This window comes from Bombus vancouverensis, chromosome 9 (genome assembly GCF_051014615.1).
Source record: "Bombus vancouverensis nearcticus chromosome 9, iyBomVanc1_principal, whole genome shotgun sequence".
Taxonomy (NCBI): domain Eukaryota; kingdom Metazoa; phylum Arthropoda; class Insecta; order Hymenoptera; family Apidae; genus Bombus; species Bombus vancouverensis.
This window is the reverse complement of record NC_134919.1, coordinates 4,156,067-4,181,131: the sequence shown is the minus strand read 5'-3', so window position 1 is coordinate 4,181,131 and position 25,065 is coordinate 4,156,067. Positions and strand designations below refer to the sequence as shown.

At 39.0% G+C, this 25,065-nt stretch overlaps 1 protein-coding gene across 2 annotated transcripts in view; it reads right to left on the bottom strand.

Annotated features, from left to right (window-relative positions):
- The window catches only part of LOC117161715 (uncharacterized), a 68,912-nt gene extending 44,104 nt beyond the window's left edge, over positions 1–24,808 (bottom strand). The window contains exon 1 of one of the 2 annotated variants that reach the window (XM_033343442.2): positions 22,300–24,808. The gene's annotated coding sequence lies outside the window, so the exon portion shown is untranslated. Of the gene's footprint in view, positions 1–18,793; positions 18,854–22,299 lie in introns of those variants that run through there. The other variant, XM_076621418.1, reaches the window with a different exon arrangement.
- Positions 24,809–25,065: the final 257 nt, after the last annotated feature.

The window sequence follows — 25,065 nt, the reverse complement described above, 5'->3', positions numbered from 1 at the left end:
CGATTATCGTCTACGTTTCTCATCGTTCTATAGAGCGCATCCAAAGATTCTGCGGCTTCCATGGCACGAAAGCTTTAATTTTGAAACTTTATCTTTGATATATAAACCAGTTCTGATTTATAACTCGCATCCGTAACTGGTCCGATATTTCTTTATTCGCATGCGCCATCTGATACATAAGTACAGTTTGCAGACAAATGATAATACGAGATAGAGTAAATTATCGTAAAGACTGGCAGTATGTTCCGTTAACTTACGCATATGCATTCGGGATGAAGTTATCAAGAATTAAATAATGGATGGAAAAGACTTTCATTAATCCACTCGACTTCCTCGTTCGTCGATTTTCTTTAGTAGCAGAAACGTGCAGGCTCAGTCATATAAAATTATTTTGTATTTGTTCGGTACGTAAATGATTTAAACATCTTAGCGGATAATTCGCGTGGATTAGTCGCATTATCGGTATTTGCACTTTGGAATACGTAATTGCGGCGCTCATAAACTTCTCTGATTATCAGTGAATCGACCAGGCTACAACAACACCGCGATAGAAAACCAGTTTCGCGGCTCGTTGGTGTGTTTTGCACAATTAACCAACGATCTTTATGAAACGAAGCAATAACCGCGGCTGTAAGAAATTCTATTTCGCTTTGCCTAGCGTTCAAAGCCATTGATTCGTTAGAAACAGCGTTCGACGCCTTTGTAATTTTCATCATGCCGCTTAATTAAGATAAATTTCACGATTAATTTCGTTCGTTTGATACTTGACGGGGATAAGACTGTTTGATTTCTCTTCGATGTATCTTGGTGTCGTTTTCAATGTCGAAGCTCGTTTCGTAATTGATAATTATCACCCTCCCCCCCCCCCCCGTTCCCAGCAAAGTAACGTCTGTCAGCGTGAAGATCCAGCCTTCCTGTTAAAAGAAAATAACGTCTAATTGCCTAAGCAAAGAAATTGCTGCGTTGAAATATCTATCCGATCTGCTTTTATCAACCGGTTACGTAAGTTTTACGACAGTACAGATCTGGTCAGTCTCGTCCAGCTGTCGATTCGAAGTAATTGAATATCACCTTGATTACCTTATCCTTTAACTTATAAAGGTTATTAGTTATCAATAACTTTTTGTTCGTTTTCATTATTTAGAACCTAGAAGAAGAGCGCTTTGTTACTCATGAATCATCTCGAGGAAGAGGAAAGCGCTTTTTCCAGTTATTTTCTTTGCTGGCAGTTGCGTTATATCGTCGCATCAGCGCCGTTTTATCCATTCCAGATCTAAGGATGGTCTATTTTCCGTTCGAGCAATCAGGAATCATCGGATCGTCGTGCAGCTATCGCTTGGAACATGCACACAGTCCTTGTTGTTCGGAAGATTAAATCTCGAAATGGCGACTCGTCGGGATACCGGAAATTTGGTGCCGCGAGCAACTCCCTCCGTCATGGTTTTTTCCCTGCCACTGGGGAGTGCTCATCTTTGGAATTTTACTAGAATCGCGTGGACTTCATTGGACCGTATGTCGCATAATTAACGAGCCTACATTTGGAAGCTGACTCAGCGTGAAATTCTGCACGAAACGACGTGACGTCGAGCGAACTCGATGGAAACGTTCAGAACTGTTTGGCTGGTGCGCGAAACGGTACTATTTCGGTGATATACAGTGACTCGAAAATAATCTGATGCTCGTGGAAAGGATAAATCGTTATAGCACTTGACGATTAAATCTGTTCGTGATTGCTTATTTTATTTTTATTCGAGTGGTATAGTTCGCAAATCGATCAAGCTATTCGCGAAACGGAAGACAGGAGAATTCTTTCCTGGATGAAGATATTTTTCGGAGAAGTGGAAACTGGTATCTCTCTTAAAAGACTTCGCGAAACCCGTAAATTAAATTTCTCCGGTGTGATATCATTTCGAGAGGCAATTAAATAGCCCTCAGTCGTTCAATCAAGAGGAAGGTTTCACGCCTCTGTGTAACGGATGTCCTAGAAGATTGCCGACAATCTTCGACTATTCTTTATACACAGCAAAAACCAGTGATTCCACTCGATCTTCGTAACACGACTTGATTCAATTAAAGTAACTAAACAAGAGCTGACATGTCCTAAGCCGGTGACACTGGTTGCCTATTATTATTTCTTTCAATTACGCCACTTTCTTTGACCATGGAGCGTGGAAGAGCGAACGTTCCCTTAAATGGATTTCTAGGATCATTCGCGGCACGAATATAGCACGTGCTACGCTCATTTACTCTAACTGGCTCATTAACACTCTTCTGCCTCGTAAAAGTTCTTTGGAAATCCCGATGAACGCATCGATAAAGCCTCTTCCGCGATATTAATAACAATATCTTTCTCAAGCTATACCGTGTATTAATTACAGGAATTAATTAATGTCCCATGTCCCGAAGGTATCTGTTGGCTGGGTCACTAGATCTATTGGATACTTTCTTCAAAATGCTTCGTCTTTTATTATTATCATTATTATTATTATTATTTTCGAAAACATCTTCAGCGACGTCTGCTTTTGTTGGGCAGAAATCAAGACATACGGTGGCTATAAAAAAGTATTTGCACACTTTCTTATCTTTCAATGGGGCGTCTTTTTATTAGGTTTTACGTTTCATTTTCGTAGCACCAAATTTTTGTAGTATTTTTGTATGTAGTTAGTACAAAAAATACAAGAAATACAAGGATGTGCAAATACTTTTGAATTTCTTAGCTATATATTTTTAGTATTACTGTCTCTTGCATCGTGTGTTTTACGGTTTTTTGCTTGAAAATTTGTCGAATTGAGGAGGCGGTGTCGTTTCGAAGAAGGATTTATCGTATTCGAAGTACGAAGAATAATCGAGCGACAGCAACAGGCGAAATAAAGATTTCTGTTTTCGTGAAAGTGTCACGATAACCAGGGGAATAGCGTTCCATTGGTATTCGTCGACATTCCTTTCGAATGAAACCTTCTTGGAATTGTAACAAAAAGCGTTACACATTGGACAATTTTCGAAATTTTATGTTTCCCTTGACGACTACCGTTAGTTATATCTCTTCTCTGTTGATCAGGTAGAAGAATGTGAAAAGAACTAGGTGTACGTTTATTCTTGTACGACTTTGACATTACATCCTCGTCTTGTGTTGAGTGTGTAAGCTTCGTTAAAAAAATTATCAATCTGATCAACTATAGTTACAGACTTGTGTCAGCTTCTGGACCTCGTTAGAATATTCTAAGCGATTGTTTAATTATAATACACGTGCATACCAACCACATCCACGTTGTTTTATCTTACTTATTAAATTAGGTATGTTACGCGTGTTCCTCAACCATAAACACGTCTCCATACTTCTAGAACGTATGGTTATACTTTTCTGTTTCGTCATAATAACAGATGGTAGTCGTGTATTATATCGCCTGACTCCATCCCGTACATTTTACTTCTTTCGTTTAATTTCGAGTCGGGCCCAACGACGATCAACTAGTTACCGTCAATTGAGACGTATCGCCGCAACATTTACGACTTTTTAGATTTATGGATTAACACTCGCGCCTTTTTTATGATTTTATTTACACCAAGACAGCAAAGACTAAGGATACAACAGCAGGCGACACACCTGACAAAGAAACCATTTCTAGATAAAAACGAAATCCACAACCAATTTAGATTCGACGAACTTCGTTAATGACGATTTCTGGTAAAATTCTCTACGGATCTCCACTCGCAGCAACCTCCACGTGCTGATATCTGTGACTGCAAAATTGTTTAGACTCGAGAATATTTATAACAATATCTTTGTAATTCACTTATAACATATTTATTCGTAATAAATATTTGTGTATTTTATTTATAACATATAACACTTTTGTAGCGTACTTGCAATTGTTTAAGAAGCTTCGATTATATTATATTTCTTATCTCTTAACTTTTTCATTTTACGAGGCTGATTAGCACGAACCATTGTTGGCGATACACATAAAGCGATAACACGCTGTTCGTTATTCAAAGTGGGAACAAAGTAAGGAAAAAGTAAGAAGTAAAGAGACACATTGAGTTCAGTCATTTTAAATATCCAGCTTAGAAGCAATTTAGAGGGACAAGGCATCAAGTAACATCAAAAGTGCCGCTCGGTGTGTCGTTTCTTGTTACGTTCTTACTCTTCGACGATAGTGCGAAGCGCGAAAACCGAGCGAACGACCAACGATTCGCGGATCTTCTCGAGATTATGGTCGCTATTAAAGGGAATTTTAATGTCCATAACGAGAAACTATCAGCGTCGTTGTTTCCTTCTTACACACAGTATTTGTGCACTTTATCGAACGAACTTTTTCCAACTCGGACAAGAATTGCCAAGCATTACGGACTGGTACTCTTCTTCGAATCCGATAGAATCATTAATATGGCGCAGATGTTCTTTGAAAGAATCCGGTTCGTAAGATGTCAGAGAGTGGATAGATATTTCTGTTAAGTTTTTTTACGAGCAACGTCAATTGATCCGAGGAGTATCACATTAAAGTTCTTTGGTCAAAAACGTGTTCAAGGCTTTGATGGAGAGTGCCATCTATATCGGTCGCTGTTTCCGGGACCAATCGCTGTGTATTTGGCAGATGCGTTATCTCTGGATTTTCACTTAAGCGTATGGTTGCTGAAATATTCGCTGAGCTCACAAAGCGATTCGATATCTGTCCACAGCCACGAAACGTGTGAAATCGAATGTTTCCTCTTTATTAATACTTTTGCAGCCGGTGCCGGTGATTCTATCACGAGAACCTCGTGGATATGGAATGTTACTCTGACGTTAAATCAGTTACTCGCGAATTATATTCTCTGTGACGCGTGCTAAAGCAACGTCTCTTTATCTCTATGCAGGGCTTATATTAAACGTGTCGATTAATTTTTTGTATTGTTGTCCATTATTAATCATTGTAATTTTTTTGTCCCAAAAGAATGGAAATCCGCAACCTTCCAACGCCCGCTAATTGTAACCCGGAATCATAGTTGTTAAATCCTAATTTAAATAATTATAGTATAGGATACGTCAGTAGAAATGACTTTGGTTAGGAATAAGCATCGAAAATGATTAGAATATCTTTAGATATCGAGAAATATACATTACCGATCATGGAAATTGTCTCTCAGCAAGTAACCATTATTATTTATAAGAAAGTATTATAGTGAAATAGATCAGAAGAATTTGTTTAAAACGCAAATATCTTTTAAAAGTATGTTCGAGTATAAGACGACACTTGTGCTAAGATTTTTACTGGATGTATTAACATTCAAAGTTTTAAAACAAATAAAAACTTGATTGAAGTTTGCCCACACTTCCGTGTGAGAGCAATCGCGAAACAGCTTCAGTCTCGATCCTCGCTTTACCTCTGCACTTCACGAGATAGAAGAATCGGAGTGGTTCCGACCAGTAAAGACCGTACTTCTCAGTGTCTTGACAAGGTAACGTGAAAAAGAGAGAAGGACAGAAAGATTCGCAGAGGAACTACTACCGAGCTTGTCTTGTACGATACTCGTATCGAGAAATATTTGCACAATTATTCATAGTTCGACGTTCAACCTCTTTGACATAGATTCGCGTGGGAATCGATATAGAGAGATGGCAATCGATAGAGTTCAATGGATAAACAAGTACCAGAAACAATAGATGATAAGAAAAAAATATGCATTACTATGCTATGCCATACTTCCTTCTTTACTATATTTTCTATGCTATACTATACTATATTAATTGTATTACCCGTAATCATTACTTCATTATGTGTTAAATTCACTGTAAAGTAAGCAGCATAATACGTAAAAATATATAAAGTAACGAAAAGCAATAAATAAATGTTCGGATGCAAATGTTGACACATTATCATCATGTCTGATTGCACGGTTGCGGTCTACATAGCTGTAATTTCTTCCGCTGAATCCGCTTTCTGATTTTACTTTTAACAAATACGTAGTCCGAAACGATTTGAGTTTTGCCAAGGTTCTTAACGAGATTGTAATGTCCCTTTTCGCGAATCTCCAGGATTTCTCTGTCGTTAAAAATGCATCAACGAATCGTCACGATGAGCATGCACAGGGCGACGCCGCTGAACGCGTTTTGACGCAGCTTGAATCGCTTTCTACCTTTAACCGGCTATTATCGAGTTATACCACTAACTGGAAACGATAACTCGCGAAAGTCATGGTCGAAGGTAAAATGATGAAAGTTACGTCGTTCCAGCCTGACAAATATCCCACATTTTCACCTATAAATTCCCGATGTTTCTCCTTGCAAGCAAACACCGTAAATCTCACCGTTTCGTTCGTTTAAATATTTATCTTATACTAGAAATATTTATTATACATATACAGTATTATATGAGTATATGATATGAATATATATATATATATTCACTCCTGCTTAGAATATTCACGACGAATATTTCTATTTATACTATATATATATCCTTTCTAATAAAGAGCCGTTAAGTCATTTATTCGTATTATAAATTATAATAAATTACCTTCATGTACTATCTACGTATTATAAATTATCTCTGCCGCAATCCTCGAATTTTTGTATTTCAATCTTGTTTTAATTTTATGAGTAGCAATCAGCGAAGATTCGTAAAGGTTTAGGAAGATACTTAACGGAAGATTCGAGCAAAAAGTTACGTAATTCCGAATTACAATCTTTTCATATTTCGTTCAAACTTCACACGTTTTTTAATGAATATTTAGAAAAATGCAATTAAACGGAAAATGAGCAGAAGAACGCAGTAGGGATAAATATCGAGTTGTTTGTGTATCAATATGTAACGTGTCAGTCCCATTAGCCTAACCATCTCGTCGTTATAACTGTGTTAAATCGTAATCTATCAGCGCGCTTCAGCATCTAAAAATCCCAAAACTCGTTCGTGGTCGTGTCACGTACGAATATTTTTACCACGTTTCATAATTCCCAGTAAAGAAGAAGAAGAAGACGAAGACGTTTGAACAATTAAGTTGTTTGGAGAAGAAGGGATCCAGTAGTTGACGGGTCAATTATCCCAGGCTACGTAATCATACTTAATCGTTTAACATAACGGATCCGAGTCCAATGTGGGCAAACAAAAAGCTCGAGGGCTTTAACTCGCACAAGCGCCTGCCGAAAAACATCATTCTCATAGCGTTGCACATCTGTTCGTGTCGCATACCGACAGACGACCACATCGTATCGATTTGTACCATACGCGCGGAATCATGGTTTTTTCTCGTACCACAGCTTATTTATTCTGACCGTTCAGTTACGTGTACCGTTCGCGTAGCCTGGGTCCTTTTCGACCCTCGATTCAGGAGACGAAGAATTCTCTGATCGATCGACAACGACCATCTCGAGGCCGGGGTTAACGCGTGTCCGTTGTTGCGCGATGTCGTTACGTAAGCTTCATGCACGATGCATCGACTGGATGCACCAGCATTCACCGTACGATGAATTTGCAATAATTGAACGCGGCCTCGTCCAACACATTATGGAGGACAAAAGACATCCAAGTCTTAGAAGTAAAGGAGAAATTTGAAACCGCGTTGGAGACAGAACATTCAATTATTCGAGGAGGATATTTCGTTTACGTTGGTAAGGCACGGGATCTGATGTTGGTCGTATAGTCTATAGACTCGCCATCGTGAACGTTCATTAATGCGTTGGATAGGAGAATGAATACGAACAGGCGACAGGTGAAAAACTCGATAAGAATATGTTTTTTGTGGAGTGGAGTCAAGAGGTGGAGGTAAGACGTGCATGTAAATTAGATTCGACGACTGGAATTTTTTCCAGGATGAGATCGATATTCGGTCGTGAGAAAGTAGCGCAAGGAAATCTTGAATCGCGTCTATAATTCTCGTCGTATTTTCATTCAGATTCCCCGATGTATCCAAACGCGCAGCGTTTCTCTCGCGCATGCCAAACCCAGCGTAAGTGTAACTTTCTCTGTGCGATTTATACGCCAGATAGATACAGTTTGAATTTGAACGTGGACAGAAAAACCATCGGGGCTGCGTAAGTAAGTCGTTAAAATCGATTTTCATGTCGTTCGATACGAGATCTCTGGATTGTTATCTTGCATCATTGAAACGTCTTAAGTGCACGATTAACAGAAAAATTAAATAGCGTCGTCCGTAATACAGAAAACTTCCAATTATCCGGTCCCGCTTTAACCAGTCACATTTTTATCGAAATAAAAGCAATTGGTCAGCGTGGCGAGATGTGATCTCGTTTTAATAAACTTAAAGCGTATGATACAGAACGTCGAGTGTTCTCATATAATGAGCGACCGAGTCGTACATTACACGTACATTACACGTACGTATATGGGTATGCGCATCTTTTTCATTAACAACAAATAAACGACGCTTGGTATACATACATTTCCAAATTAAACGACCATTCGTTTACGCGACCAGCGGTCCGCCGCTTCCATGGGGTCAGTTAAGCAGCAGTCTACTGTAAATACATTGTCCTTTGCTAAATGAAACGACAAACTGGCAACGTTCGATGGGCAAAATCCTGCTAGGCATAACGGTATCAGCGTGTTTAACTAACCATCCCCAGATCGTTTCCGCGGGCCACTTGCGCCGATCGTTTCGTCGTATATCTTGCAGCTCGATATCGCGTAAATCTTCCCACGTGAACCAGCCAACGATATCACGGATACGTGGTAGTAGATGCGCTGCTTTGTTCGGAGACGACAGAAACAGGCGCCGGAATGCAAGAAGCATCGTAAAAAGACTGATCTTACGAATGACAGGGCTGAATTTTGGGTGGACATTAACGTCCCTTTGAATCGTCGCTATAAACGATTGGCCTCGAGCCACAAGATCGTGGCGGTGGAAAGAAAGTGGTTGATTTTTTCTGAAAGAAAGAAAAAGAGGAAAACGATCGAATGGCCGATTACTCGCTGCTCGTCGCTCCGTTGTCCTTTTTCAGCTCGTGTCACCATATAATTTTGGGTTACGGTAACATATCTCGAGTGTAATATGGTCGTTTGTAATATATCGTTATTAAACGTCATGGTCGTTATCTTGATGAAAATGCGTTGGAAACTGGCGGATATGTAACACGTTCCTTACCAGCCTCCCGTTGATTCAGATTTCATTCTAAACAGTCAAATAAGTTAGGAAAGAGACAACTTTCAGACTTCCGCGTGTTTAGCGAAATCTAACCGCTCTTCGTCAAAGAAAGAAATAAATCATCACGAATGAAAAATAAATAAATCAAGTAATAGAATTTATTACGACTTCGATGTGGAAATTTTCGGCAGGATTACAGTAGATAGCGATGTCACTTTTTTATCAGAGTGGATAGAATATATGGCGAGAAGAAGACAAACGGTCTTCCGATCTTTTTATCGTTAATTAATGGGCCCAGAGACCGCCAGAAATCGTAAATTTGAGCCCTTAAAAACGAACGAAGCCATTAACAGCGCCTGGCTTAACTTTACTGCAAGCAATTCCGCGGGGCTAGTGTTAATGCATTCATTTTCAAGCAAAGACCGGATCACGTTATCGCGACAAAGACACACCCGCCATCATACCAGTTTAACGAGTAAATTTCGACCTGGACTCTTGTGTTTTTCTTCCTTCCTTGTTCGTTTATTTTCTCTTTCTTTACATCCCAATGACTGGCAACGTTTGTGGCGCATGGTTTCTATGGCATTTTTAATTGGCGAAGACGGCTTTTTAACGAGTTTCAGGCTTCTTGTATTCATGAGAGAACACACCGTAGGTATCGGTTATTTAAGACCCTAAGAAATGTCGCAACGTTCAAAACTTGTTACGACCGAATTCTTGTATCGCAGAAAAGTTGTCGAAAACAGAGTGGACCGTTTCGATGAAAGCTATTAATTTTTTATCCTTCGCCTTGGACATCTCCATCGTCGATGATTGTTAGAAAGAAGCTTTTCTTTTGAATATTGTAATAAACGTTCCTGAATTTTAAATCCTGTTAATCGTATTAAATTCCTCATGTGAAATTCAAGTTGTCTTATCGATCCTCTATCTTTTATCTTAATCTGTGTATCTCGTTATAAACAAAAGTTTCACAATCCTGTTAGATGGAGTTTCACTCATCTTTTAGCCGATGTTCGACTAACCGAACTCCTGCCGATTGAATCCACTTCTCTGTATGCGAATTCCTATTACCTGAACGAGAAATCGTATGTAGCGTGGAGAATCGGTAAATGTCAGTTATAGGAACTGTTCAGATAAATGGACTTCTACTGTACTATGAATCACACTTGCAGGTTTCGTATTTCTAATTCCCGTATCGTAAGATTCTACATCGAAGCTCTCCACCAATATCAGTTTCATTAGATACGATTCTCACGTTATCTGGTTTATTCTCGAACGCGGACAAATTTTTACTTATTTTATACAAAAAGAAGCTTTCAATATCGCATCTTATCGTTCCACGCAACCAAATCTCGATCATTTTTTCAACAGCGATGTCGAAAAATTATTACACGGCAGAAAGGTAATTCCGGAAAATGATACGATAATACATCATTCATTATTATTTTAATTATATTTTAATTTTCATATATAATTTTTCGTTTTGAAATTATACAGACGACTACAACGTTGCTTGTGAAATGATTAAATATTAGGTTGTCCGAAAAGTGTCTTCGCAAACGTGTTTCTTACAACAATGCACCTTCATATAAACGAGAAACCAAACTGTGAAATGTCGCGGTGTTTATCTCAACAGAACAAAATGTAATTCGACAAAATAATATAAAACAAAAAACGTTGTGCGTCTATTATTTCTTCATAAAACGAAAGAAACTTTACGGACAACCTAATATTATTTGTCGAGTTACTTCGTTATCGTTACCACCTAAATCATCGTATCCGCTTATTAATTCGAAAGAACACATAGTTCCTACGAAAAATTTCTACATAAGCTACCATGTTCTTTTCGAGCTCACATCTCACGATAATGTTATGACGTAATTTAACGCGTCTGTTATTAGACGCGTATACATTATTCAGGGGGCCAAGAAACTCGGCGGAAGTACGAACGCGAGGCTGAAACGCGCGAGGGAACCTGTTCCCCAATCGCGATTAATTGGGCACGAGCGAGAACTCTGGTATTCGCGTCAGGCCCTTGTTAAAGCGATTTACGAAAACGCTCGGCCGTGATTTTTCTTACGCTGCACCAATCCGAGCTACTGTTCGGTACATTAACGAAATTGAAGAGAAATTACCTGGTCGTATGATTATAATTCGCGAAATAATTTTGTCCCTTCTACGAGCTTTACACCGAGCACCCGTAGTTTCGTTTTACGATGTTTGATTAATAATTCAGCTTTCTTTTTTTTGCGAAACAATCTAATAGTTTGTTTCGTTAGACACGGTGGAACTTCGTGGTGTAACGAAAATTGTCAACGAATGAGTGACACGATCTTGTTACCCAGTGACGTAATCGCTTGAAAATCGTTAATTCCAGTTCTAAATTACTTGAAACAACAAGGCTCGATACTTAAAACACTAAGTTTCAGTAAATTTGTAATCCTGAGTTTCGTTTAATCTTCAAAGTTTGTATAAAACGCCCGAAGCTCCAGATTTATCAGGATTGAAAATTGTTAAATATTTATTCAAACATTCAAAATTTTATATAAAAGAGTTTGAAGTATTCGAATTTTCATGTCTCTAAGAAGCTAATTACATAGTTGGAAAGCAACATTGAAACGTCTATTGCTGCAGGTATAGTGGAACTATCTTCGTACTGGGAAGAGATAGGCGATCGTGAAGATCATAAGATTCGACTGGCAAGCAGGAAAAAGGTTTCTGGTGAAAATTACCAGAGTAATAATGCTTTCTTAGATAATGGATGTTAACAGCAGCGTAAATCAGTCAATCGATCGAAAGGCACGAATAGATAGCACGAGCCGGAGGGAAGTTGAGTACCGTATTTCATGATAATTAGAGGATTCCCCAAAGACAACGCGTTTTCGAGGATACGTGTATCGTAAAGCAGCGGTTTTTCCCTGGCGGACTTGCAATTCCCTATAGATAGCTCCACTACAACGCCGTTGGCGCACATCGCATTCCGCAAAGTAAAAAACAGCCCTGTCCAATTTATGTGCAAGAACTAGCGCGTGCCTTCCGTTCAGCCTCTGCTTTTTCTCCTATTTCTTCTTCCCTTTGGTCCATTCAAGTGTTATCCAGCTATATGTATAATCGAAGAAATAGATTCTTAATACAGAGGACGTGAAAGTAATTATAGTATTTACTTTTATTCATATAATACAACACGCTTCCTGTAAAAGGTGTTTTTAATGTTTCGTGACTCCTCGTGATTACCTCTATTTCCTCTCTTTGGTTTTTTTTTCACGCTATTCAAAGAGTAACTGTTACCGAATATTAACTTATTCACATCCATAGTTTTTTAATAGTTAAGTGAGGATAATCATTCGATTAGTACATAACCAACTGTCAGACAGGTTACGATGTTTCTTCGTAATAGCCTACGTTTTGCGTCGAGAAATACTTATTTAGTAGATAATATCTACATTATTTGTAAATAACTGTTGTAACTTTAAATACGAAAAAAGCAATTTCTTTTATCAACAAGTGGTAAACGATCTTTTTCCTACAATTCAAAAAATGTCTAATCTCGACATTTATGGGTGAAAGTTCATCTGATCGTTGCTTTCGTATCAACTCGAGTGGAAGAAAATTTATTTTGCTTCAGCGTATCTTTTGCATTAAATGATAGTTCTTACGTATGCGTATGTACACGATTAAGACGAAGGAAATTTATAAAAAATAAAACGATCCGTATAAATCATACAACGACTCTCGTGTGTTTGATAAAAAGAGTAGTCGTTTATTATCAATCATATTTCTGCCTGTACGTGAGCTAGCATACGGATCGCGTGTGCATCGGCAGTTCTTCAAGCGTTTCGTTGAAAGGATGCATCGTTTCTTTTGTATTTCATGCCATTGACTTTCCGAGAAGTGAGTACGATCGTGGCTACACCTCGTTGTCATTTGACGTTTTTCTCCTCTTTTTCAATTAACGTCGGCCGCGCAGGCTGATTTATTTCTCGTTACGAATTGCAGACAACGTGAATGTCTGTGTCAGACTTGGCGGCTATCCAGGATCACCTCTTCCTATAAAAGTTATCCAATCGTGGTTAAATCCATCTAGACGACGTAACAACGATCAATTAATTAACATTTATATTCTTTTCACGCGAACCATGACGTTTCCTTCATCGTGTTTCTTCCATTAAAACATAAATACGTGTTCCCATTCTTATATTTGGTTGCTCTTATTAAAACGGCAATTAAGATTCTGTTACATTCTAGATCAGAGGTTTCCGCATCATTTTATTTAACGAGTGTTCGCCACATTTTACTTTCCAACGATCGAGTTCTTTCCTCTTTCCCTTTCGCTTCTTCTCACTTTTGATATCGCAACGTAAACCACAGTAACTTCGCTCAATTAGTTCCAGCTCTATGGACATATCCTTTCCCTATTCATCGAAACGCGTACCAATAAATTAATAGCAACATCATTGAAAATGTCCGCATGTACAATTGCTTCGCCATATCGTGAATCATTAAATTGTTCTTCAACAAAAGAAAGGAAATGAGACTTACCATATATTCCATCTGTGGCCTTAAACCATCAAAACGTATCTGTACAACGTCTTACTAATTAATACACTTCGCTACGATAGTTGTTCGTTCATACCTCTCAAGTATACCAAGAAGATGGAAATTTGGAATATTCGTAATTTAATAACCAGCTATAATAACAGCACGTAGCAATTACGTAACCTTTGGTATGCGTGAAACGCACGTAGGAAACCAGCCACATACAGAAACGTTCGTATTGATCATCGCGGCGTGACGTGAACGCCGATCTATCGCGCGATTCTCCATTCCATGCCCTCTTTCAGCCCTCTTCCATCGCCGTGCGAACGAAAAGAATGTTTTTACAAGGATATACATGGGGATCGGTTAACGGATGCCATGAAGGATATCACGCGAATCGATTCCAAGTGCGGTGGAATTTTGCTAGCGTTCTGGAACGGCCGGCTACCGGCCAACGAGCCAACCAGACGAATATCGAGCAGATTTGTATAGAAATTATGCGAAATCCTAACCTTCTGAGAATCGTATCATCGGCTGAGAACTAAACCGTAGAAGCGACCGAAAGCGAGATGTAAACACTTTTAACGTTAGAACCGTCGGAGTGGTCATATGAAAAAAATTGTAATTTTTCCTAGAGATTGCAAAGAATTGCAACAGTTCGTTCTCGAAGGTTTGTATTTCTTGTAAAACGTACGAATAAGAACTTGTTTCTCGTTGGATTATATCTATACGAGTGTTTATTCGTATACGCTATTTGCATAAGCTACGTGGCGTATTTAAAAGCAAAGAAACAAAATACCACGTAGCTTCGTTTGTTCCTTCTTTCGAAAGCGGATTCTGCGCTAGTGAAAATGAAATTCATCTGAGCAAACACCATGTTTCTTAGTATGTGCCGCGTTACTCCGTACTCAGACAGCGTCTTTGCAAAAATTTACGATTAAGATCGTCGGAACGCTATAGAATTCTATCACCGAGATTAAATGTTGGAAGGCGTAGGAGAAGCGCGGGGAACTTTCCGTTTCAGTCAAAGTTCTTTATGTAAATTTATGCATTATTATAGCCGGGATGCACGAACGTGTATTGTTAATTAGAAAACGAAAGGGTTTGCTGAGGGAACGGTAGGGGATCGGAAGGAGGGTTCCATCTTGGCCAGAAGGAAACAACGTGGATCAGAAAAAGAAGCGTTGGTAAGCGTGTAATAAGAAAACAGCGGCAAAAGCGTATCGCGGTGATCATAACGCGGAAGAAGCTTGTTCGCGTGTACTTTGTGGAATATATTATGTACTTTTCATGGAATAGGCTGTTGAAAACTGAAGAGATCTCAATTTTTCTTCGAGCAAACTGGACGTAGAGAATGACAGTCACGCTAACTTCATTGCAATTAAGCTATCTGTAGCCTTAGCGAAATTTTAGAAATCACAAGTTACAAATTTTCCGTGCTAATAGACTCTTTTTCCTACAACTAACAAGAAGTAAATTTCTATAAATGAATTTTATAAATTACAGTACCATATAGTGGTATATTACGAAAGGTTTACATTATCAATAATTTTTTAAATATTCAAATACCTTCGCGAGCCGTTGGTCGTCAAGTAAATTTTCACACGCTGAAACACCAGTGAATTATCATATGAAAAATATATTGTAGTTATATCAAGAATGATTTGAATAAGAACAGTTCGTGATTTGGTAAATGAAATAAGGGACGAGTTTGGAGAGCAGGTTTCTCGTTCATTAAAATGCCAAAAAAAGCATTTTTTCTGACACGTCCGAAGAGATAACGGTATCAATTAAGATATCATATTAATATGCAGTAAGTGAATGAAGATTAAACAAACCGATAAGCGCGTACGTCATGAGTTTGCAAGTCAAGTTTGCGTTACACTTGAATTCCTTATCCCGTAGGATACAAGTGTCGTGGTTAAGGTTTACACCTGCAACCTGTTACTCCAGTTAAGGCAGTTCGAGAACACTTTTTACACATTGCACACTGTATGTACGAGAGACTGAAACGCGTTTAACTGATCACGGCGACAGATAGAACCTGTTCTTTGACACTAAAATCTCCTGATTCGAGTTTAAATTTGTTAACTCTACACGATCTATAGCTTTGATATTTTAGATGAAATGATATTTGAAAAATAAACATAATAAAAATAAATATAAAAAAATTGGCAATTCCAGCGATAATCATCATTTTTACTAAATAGAAGCTAACTGTATATGGTTGTCTGAGATAAGATCAGAACCCGAAATTAAATTAGACTTTCGTTCGAAGTATGTTTTACATATTCACAACGATTTAAAAATATCTAAACTTAAATTCAATAATTTTGTAAAACTTATTTCTCAATAATACGATACGATAAAAATCTGCTTGCGTAAAAAGATGAGGTTTATAGCGACAGTACCGATCGTTACATCGTATTATTGCTTGATCAGCCTATTCGTGCGCGATTCAATTTCCTTTTCTTTCGAATAATTAATCAACGGGGACGTCAATCGATATTTTCTATTCAACGTCTCATCGCTCATGTGCTGAAAAAATCCATCAATGAATTAATTCGCAAAATAGATGTTCTTAATGATACAAGAACTTTTCCGCGATAAATTCGCATTTCTCCTTGACGCATCTATCTACGATGAGTCATTTATTCGTAACAAAGTTCGTTCACGAGAGAACCTCGGCAACAAGATCGTGGTTTAATGAATACAGTGAAATCCTTAAATCACGCGATTATTCCGTTTGGTTGTGCACGAGTGTCAGCGAGTAATATATCGCAACCTATTACATTGTCAAGATCTATGATTCGAGGCACGCAAATGAACTCGTGGGCGGTAGAATCGCGTTTATTCTCGGAATCTCGACGTTCATTCATAAAGTAAATCCAGCAACTATTGAATTAATCAAAAATTTCATACGCATTATCCTTACTTATGTATATACGTTATCAACAATTTTTTATCAAATCAAGCACATCTGTTTCTGAAAGTTCTATCAATTTACGACGAGTCATTCGCTAGATTGATTTATCACAGAAAGATCGAGAAAATAAACGAATCATTGATTTTTCGAGTATTTTTGAGAAACAGGAATATCAGGAATACAAGGAAGAATCGTTGCTTCGTGATGAATGTTTAACGATCGTAATATTAATGAAACGTCAAGGCTGCCAGCTGTAATCGGTCCACTGGCCTTTCCTAGCAGAATTCTCTTTCTCATCGGAATTGATGACAGATTAGAGAAAATCGTGAGACACTTTATTGTATTCGTTGATAGCGGTACTCCTGGTTTCAGGTGAACGTCAGAAGGTAATTGAAAACCTTAATGAGACACGTGTTCTACGGGTGTTCATTATCGAGCAAATGAGAGTAATAATCGCGCAGCGATTGCAGATACGTAACGTGTAATCTCGTAACGAAAAAAGAACAGATTTACGCTTCAAATGATTTATGAGTGATACGAATCACACAAAAGTCAAACCGATCAACTTCTTTCAGCGCTAGAGTTGCTTGTTTAGTTCCTAAAAAATGCAACATCAATCACGTATACTGATACCAAAGAAATTTTCAGGGCATTAAGTTGATCAATTTGGCTTCCCAGTGATTGATATTCAAATTATTTTGTTGATCGTCTTTTAAAAGTAGAAAAAACCACTGACCTGGTCGAGTATGAGAAATAGGATGAGAAGAACAAGACGAATGCAACGAGACGTTCAATATGCTTTTACTTTTGAAACACGTTTAAACTGTGACGAGTCTTTGTCGAACGTGTTATAATTAGAACACGCTTGTAATTATGCTATTCTCTTAACGAGGATATTATAACACTCTCTATTCGAGTGAAAGTGTTTTATATACTCGCTATCGTCGTCATCTTGTGTATCTTTCGGCGTAAGATAGAGCCGTTCGATTACTAAATTTCCTCCCGTTGTTCGCTTCCTCGTTCTTTGTACCGAACTTTTCACTTCGCCATGCAATTTCTGCAAGCTAGCGCTGCTCCGCGAATAATCTCTTAATAATCTCGCAGATAATCGGGTGAAAAGAAAAATTAACAAGAATGTTACGTGAACGGTCGTATGTAATTTACATAATCGTAAAGTTACGAACATCGAACCATCCGTCGTTAAAAATAATTGTAGCCATCCATCCGCGCTTCCTTTTTTCTCCTTTTTTACTGCAACTGTTTTGGTTACGATGTTTGGTTAATGGAGGAACAAGTACCGCTACGATTTTACGTAAGGATATGCAATTTGCCTATAAAAGATATCTTTACTTTGCGTCTATATTTTTACGCGTCTCTTATAACTTTCTTGTTATCACAAAGTGCGGTATCGTCATAGGCGGCTGTAATTAAGTGCGATATTATCGTGTTTCGCTTGCACGTAACAAGGTGTAACTAAACGAATTACAAGCGAGTGATCGAAGTGGGCGTGCACAAAGCGAAGTGGACGAAAGCACAGTCGAGATTTAACGCACGGATGCCGGATATTTCGTTCCTCGTCTGCAAATCTCTCGTAGTCGAACACGTAGTCGTACACCTGTGATTAATGGTATTCGAGAGACATAAAAAAACAGAAAGCTACTTCCGAAAGTGAATAAGAAATCGACCACCTAATAAAACGTATATATATTATTATTATCCTTTTTTTTTAAACAGAAAACAGAAGTGCCGACAACACGTGCCAAAAAAGGAAACAAAAAGAAGCGGAAAAGGAGTAAAAACGAAACGAACCGTTAAATACGATAAATCTTTTAACAGAGTCCGCTTAATAAATAGTTAACAAGCAGAAAAATAAATTACATAGAAACGAGGAAGATGGCTGCAGCAGTGGCAAATATAATATACAATCGAGAGGCGACGGAAACCTGAATTATTGGCCAAATGGCGTCTTCGTCTCTACTCTATACGCGACCGTAAGTCATAAATCTGTGTGTAAAATTTATCGAAAATTTTCTCACAAATGAAGGAAGAAAATTTTACAATGTCGAGTAATCCTATGCTTAACAAGTAATTCCAACAAATGTGGTATTAGATCGTATAGTTTTAGTAGTTATTGTATATTCTCTATTAATCCGGACAGTTTGATCGATCTATAAATCTAAACTATCTGTTCGCTATTTTACAAGTGAGAATAAAATTAAAGTAAAATATTACAAGTAGCCTCATACTCACTTAGAACGCTTGTAACACTCGCTTATATTTTCACTCGTTGCCAACTAAGATCGTTACACAGTACTGCAATAGTCGATTGTAAGTCGAACGTCCACGATTCTTGCATCGCGTAAATTTCATGGAGACCTTGTAACGAGGCCTGTATTGCGATTTCCAGCGCGCTAGAAAGGTATTCGACAATGTTACTACGTTGCCTCACAATGGCATAACGATTTCTATTTGCCACAATCGGTTAGCATGTTCGCGTTCGTGATTGTCCAGCAGTATTTCCTGGTATTTAGCTTTTCAGTCCGGTACATCACGTAGGAAATCAGTTTCGAATCTCAAATCTCGCTGAAGTCTCTCTTGTAATCGTTCATCGAACAGCTAAGACAACACTTAACCGTGCGATTGAAACACACACACACTGTCTAAATAACAAGAGACTTGCGCAGAAATTAACCATGCAATGAATAGAACTCGTAGAATAGCGGATCAGAAGAATTACCGATACACCGTCGAAATTCCATATCCCTTGCGCTGGCATCCGAATCACTTTCGACCTATTACGAGACCTTCGATCGCAACGTAATCATCGTAATTGCAGCCCAATCGAAATCGACCACTACTTCGAATTGGTATCTTTTAGGATCGCGCTCCGGGCCCGTCTGATTGCACGTTTTCATCCGTAATGGATGACCAGTGCGCTAGGTGTCAGTTATATCATTTCAGAAACCAATTTCTTACATCGTGTAATACGCGAGATGGTATAAAAGAGTGGTGGTTGATTGGTCTCTACGATGACGGCGTAAAGGGGAAGAAAATACGAAGACTTAAGAGCGAAGATAAGCTTCCATTAACTTTACATATAATATCGCACGCAGAGGCTAGATAAATGTTACGAAATGTTCTTCCAGACCTTGAATAGATCATTAACGCGAACATCGGGCAACGTTGAGGGATACTTGCTGAAATCACAAATTATAACTGTAGGTACAACAGTTCGATCGCTGCTGGTAGTCAGCTTTGACAGATGGAAAAGATGACGAGCGCGAAAATCGTAAAAATCAGGCTTCCGTATCCCGCTAGGGTAGCAAATGGTCGAATAATTCGCTTTGAACTTCCGCGTAATATGTTCGCGGTATGTTCGATTATTGTGTAAATGTGGCCAAGACACAAGACAAGTCATTGGATGGTTTTCCCGATCATGAGCATTTATAAGCAAGCGAAATTACAAAGTTGTAAAAGCCGATAGTGTTCTATCGCGAACGTTAACGATATGCCGAGACGATTACTGTCGCGAAACGTTTTACTGCACGGCCACCTGTTCACCGCTTGATAATTAAAATTATTCTCTGTGGCGCTGAAACGACGTAAACGATGTTTGATTGCAGCGCGAGCCTGGGTCGATTGATTAATCGCCATTGATCATCGATCGTCGTAATTGACTCTCTTACGATCTGTGACGCTTCTTTCTCTGAAACCAGCTACACGGAGAACACCAAAATTGCCAAGTATCGTTCATGATGAAAGGTATTGAAGCATTGTTAATTAATGGTTTAGCGATCTCGTAATCGACTTAATCCAATTTCTCGCCAAACCAGAACGCTGCAAACCTGCTCGTTCTTGAAAACGTCGTTTTCTTTCCTTTCTACCTCTTTATCGCGCAAAGAGAAAATGAAACGTAAAATGAAAAAGATATTTCATGAAGGCAGAAGTGTGCCAGCTTTGACTCGATCGTCTCGGCCAAAACCAATTCAATTAATATAATTATTGCGTATTGATACCGATACCTATTACTCGTAATGGCTCCAAATAGTAACATTTTTACTTATCTGTTTAATATTGAATTTTATAATAGAACAGTCAATGATACCCGTTTCATTCGAATAATCTCTGAAATAAAAAGAACGTGGTGAAATAAAATTTCGATTTATGATTAATACGATTTCCATGCTACATCGTGCATTTTGTATAAAATTATAATAAAAAGTTTAATATTTATTTAAAAGATTTGAAGGAGCGCTTTGAATATTATCAACACCATAAACTCGACGTTTCTGAAACAATGATGGATCGTGGATCAATTACGCATAGTGATCGACCTGTTTTGATAATCGTTCGCGAGTAGAGGAAACGAAAGAAAACGGACGATCACGGAAACTGGAGCATCGAGGCGTGGCGAAGCTGAATGAACGTGGCAAAACCCGTCTAACAGATGAAGGGGAAGCTTGCTCCATAGGTGAGACCTGCTGCTGGTTTCTAGCACGTTCACGAAGTCTCTCTGGTCTTATTTTACGAGTATAAAGCGGGTGTGTGTGTCGAGGCGGCTTCTATGTGGCCTTGCAAGGTCGTTTCTGTACGCCGTCAAGGAGGAGATCGTATCTTTGCTCCCTTCGATTCTCGAACGCGGTTTTCTTTCGATTCGTCCAGCAATTTTACGAGCCGTCTCGTTAATTAAGTGAAAATCAAAAGACTTGATGGCCAACCTCGCAATCGTGATTACGATCGAAGAAGGAGAAATAACGGTGCTAATTCCCTCTAACTTTGTTCGAACCTTCGACACGTTTCGAGTCATTAGAAGCATTAAAATAAACATGAAGCAAGAAATTGTAAAATCAATTCGTTGACTTGGTACAAGGACAACGCATTAAAAAGTCTGAGATCCCGGAATCGAAAATTGTTAAGTAATTCGTGTATCTAGCTAAAACCGAATGCTCCATTAACGAATGTAAATTATCAATTACGAACGTAGATATTCATCGAAGAAATTGCAAAATTCGAGACGTCAAATATTGTACATATTTATTATTCGTATATTACGTATGTTTATTTTCTATGCGATGGTATTATAGCAGCTATTTGTATTTATACGCATATATATCACGTACCTCGCATAAATTTTATTCACAGTCGATGACCAAAGTGTTCAGCTCTGTTTTCAAAGATTTTGCGAATTCTCAAAGTAAGTGAAAACATCGTGAATTTCGTACTCAACTAAGAAAACGTTAGTAAGCAACAAATGGAAATATTTGGCAGCAGCTCGTCAAGACTGCTTCTATTAAATTATTCCGCGTAAGTTGGTCAAACGATCGTCCTTGCTCTGACCAAAAATATAATGACTTATCTGACTAGGTGGTATGATGAAGGAAGACGTTCAACAACAAATTTTTAACAGGTGATTAATGAACGGGCGCTGATTAGAAAAGAATAATCGGTTGTATGAGTTTTAGTAGCCTAGATGATGATAAATCTTAATCGATACAGACACTAGTGTGTTAAAAATAACGGTTTGGCAGATCGATTACTATCTTGGCAAATCAAATGTTACAACAGGTGTTTAATTTGGGCATATGGATATGATGGTAATTCATTCAGTTTCGTTAATACTTTGCCATGTGGCCCAATTTTGTGCTATCTTTTTCGACTACGATTACCTAACACGATTCCCTTCATTTTTTAGTCGTACGAAATACGATTTCAGATTATTCTAATCTGTAAAAAACAGGATTAAAAGATAAACTCACCTGTTAAATATCAACTGGATTCGACGTGCCATGCGGTGAATCCCATCGGTCACAGTGTTCAACGAAGACTGATGATCGATGATCCTCGCAGCACGTGCACGAAGTTCTGCTAGCAGCCGAGGTGTACTTGTATCACGCCATCCACAGAATCTTCTTCATCTTGCGATCTTGCTGCTTCCTTCCGCACGGTCTTCCTATTGCTCTCTTCTTCCACAATATTCACCACAATTTATCGTAATCGTCCATGTTCCTTCTATGCGAAGAAAGGATTTTATCAAGCAGTCTCTAACAACTTCTAAACATCGCTGACTTTCCTCGAGGATCACTTTTCCCTCTCGACAGGGGAATCCTACGGAAGCTCGTCTCGCACAGGCTAACCCCACATGTTCCAATCAACACGAATCACTTGCTATTCGCAAGAATTCTGTTTAGAAGATCGTTACTCGAACGAACCTTTGATAAAGTCACAACGTACAGATAGCTTTTGCAAGCCGAACTCTGCTCATCTATGTTCATTATCGTGCATAGGGCTACAAGAAGGAAACCGTACAAACGTTAGAAACAACAATGATAAAAACAGGTGGCCTGTTCTCCAGAGACGGTCAAGCGCAGAGAGCCGATTTAATGTTTGTTCGAGCGTTTTTCAGAGTCTGATGTCGCGTTGGATGTCTCTTCTTCTGGCGAGAAGAGACGCAGGCAAGGAATCGAAACGCGATTCGGGGTTGCCGCGTCGTTCCTGGGGCGCAAGCTGAACGTATTCTACGAAGCGAGTAACCAAGAGACAACGCAAGATAGGGTTTCGGATCCGTGCTGGCTGGTGGTCGAGTAGTTTGTGCCTGAGAGCGCAAGCGGAGCTACGACGATCTTACTCCGTCTCCTTTCCACCGCCGCTGCTCTGTCTTCCCTCGTGATCCCTCGTCCCTCTTTAGATCCTGCGTCGCGATCCCTCGGAGAATTTCTTTCTCTTTCGGTCGCTCGCCTTGCTAGATGGCGCCAACCAGTGATGGACTGGAATCACGGAAATTTCGAGTCTAGCGTTGCTCTTGCACCCTATTGTCTTTGATCCTGTTGCAAATCCTCGGGATCTGCAGCGATTCTGATGCGAGCACACTCCTTCCTTCTTCCTAGACTTTGTCGTTCAGTCATGAAAATCATTGAATACTCGTGAAACGTAGATTTGTTCACGATAGGATCGAGTTCCCATCGCTGCGACTAAAAATTCTTGCTTCGCTTCCTCCTTCGGCTATCTATTTATCGCGCCAGTAGCAAATACCCTTTCTTCCTCTCGCTTTCTTCTCTCTTGCCAACCTATACTTTATTTTCCTCCGTTCATTTATCGTTTCCTGGTCTTCGTCGCCACTTTCTTCCCTTTCTATTCTTTGCTTCTTCTCTTGAAGCGGTTCATCCGTTTCGGTGACCATCGCAATATCGTCCTCGTTTCATTTTTATCGATTCTCTTTCACGAAGAAACTACGTGCGTTTATGATTCGCCATTGATCTACGACTCGATGCCGATGTCGTCGTCTCCGACGGAGAAACACGACTGGCGGTCGTTCTTGCTTCGAAAGAGAGTTCTTGCATTAAGTCGCACGTGGCTACCGTCTCTCTACAATAGTTCATTCTGTATATGGCAAAGTAGACTATTCATTTTTACATGAATAGTAATGTGAAGTTAGCTCGTGATTCGCGCTCACCGATTACAGGCTATTTTAGTACAGGCTAATGCGAAATTTCTATAATATTCTTATCACATTGTTAATATACATCGACGTCTTGTGTTTTTTCAAGTGCTGCTGACGACACACGTGCAACGCCGTCCTTACGTTTTTTCGATAAAACGCGTTGCTGCATTTCTCATTTACATATTCACCTTGCGAAATGGTGCAGCAGGTGAGACCACATGCTTACGGCAATGCACCGAATTCAAAACTTTTCGTGTCAAATTAAAAGGAATGGAGAAATAAAATAAAAACTATGAAAGGAATGAAACAGAGCAAAAATAAAAGTTAAGACGACGTGTGAAACTCAACAATGTTTTTGGTTTTCCACCAAAGAAAAAGACATACTTTTCGCTATTAAACGATTCCAAAATAATTTTTTCCGTCGAAACATTTGGTGTTTTCACAGCATCGAATACCAAGTTTTAAGTTTACGAATACGAAATTTATACTTGTCCACCATCGTATGACACCACCATCGTTCAAAACTTACGTTTAACAGTTACCGTGTGTACTATTCATGCTGCCTCTGACAGATATAACCAAAGGTCCGAGAGAATTCGTGAAAAATTATCTATCAAACACTTGTCACAGGAGCAGTCAACACGCGATGTTGAACGTGCAGAATGATGTTCGTCGATCGGATAACTGTTACCAGATCTCCGGTAACTTTCCATCGTTAATAAATTTCAAGCGTACCAAGACTATCAACCGTGACGTCTCTGTTCTCGTATTTTTACTTCCGTTTCTCTGGCGCGCGTCTAACGGATGCGACTTGCACTCGGTGTTGCAGTCGCAATTGTCGTTCCACTAAAGATATGAGACGGCCTCTACCAGTTGACACTTGAACGCCTCGTCCATGAACGTTTCTTTGCAAACTATGCGATTTTTTCCGAGTATTGTGAAATGCCGATCGCGAAAAGAACGCTAGCGAGATATTAAGCGTACTTCATCTAGAACATGACGTATCTCACTTAACACAGATTCGCGTGAGGAAAGTACAAGACATCCCGCAGATATATTATTACGCTCGTTTAAAACAAATTGT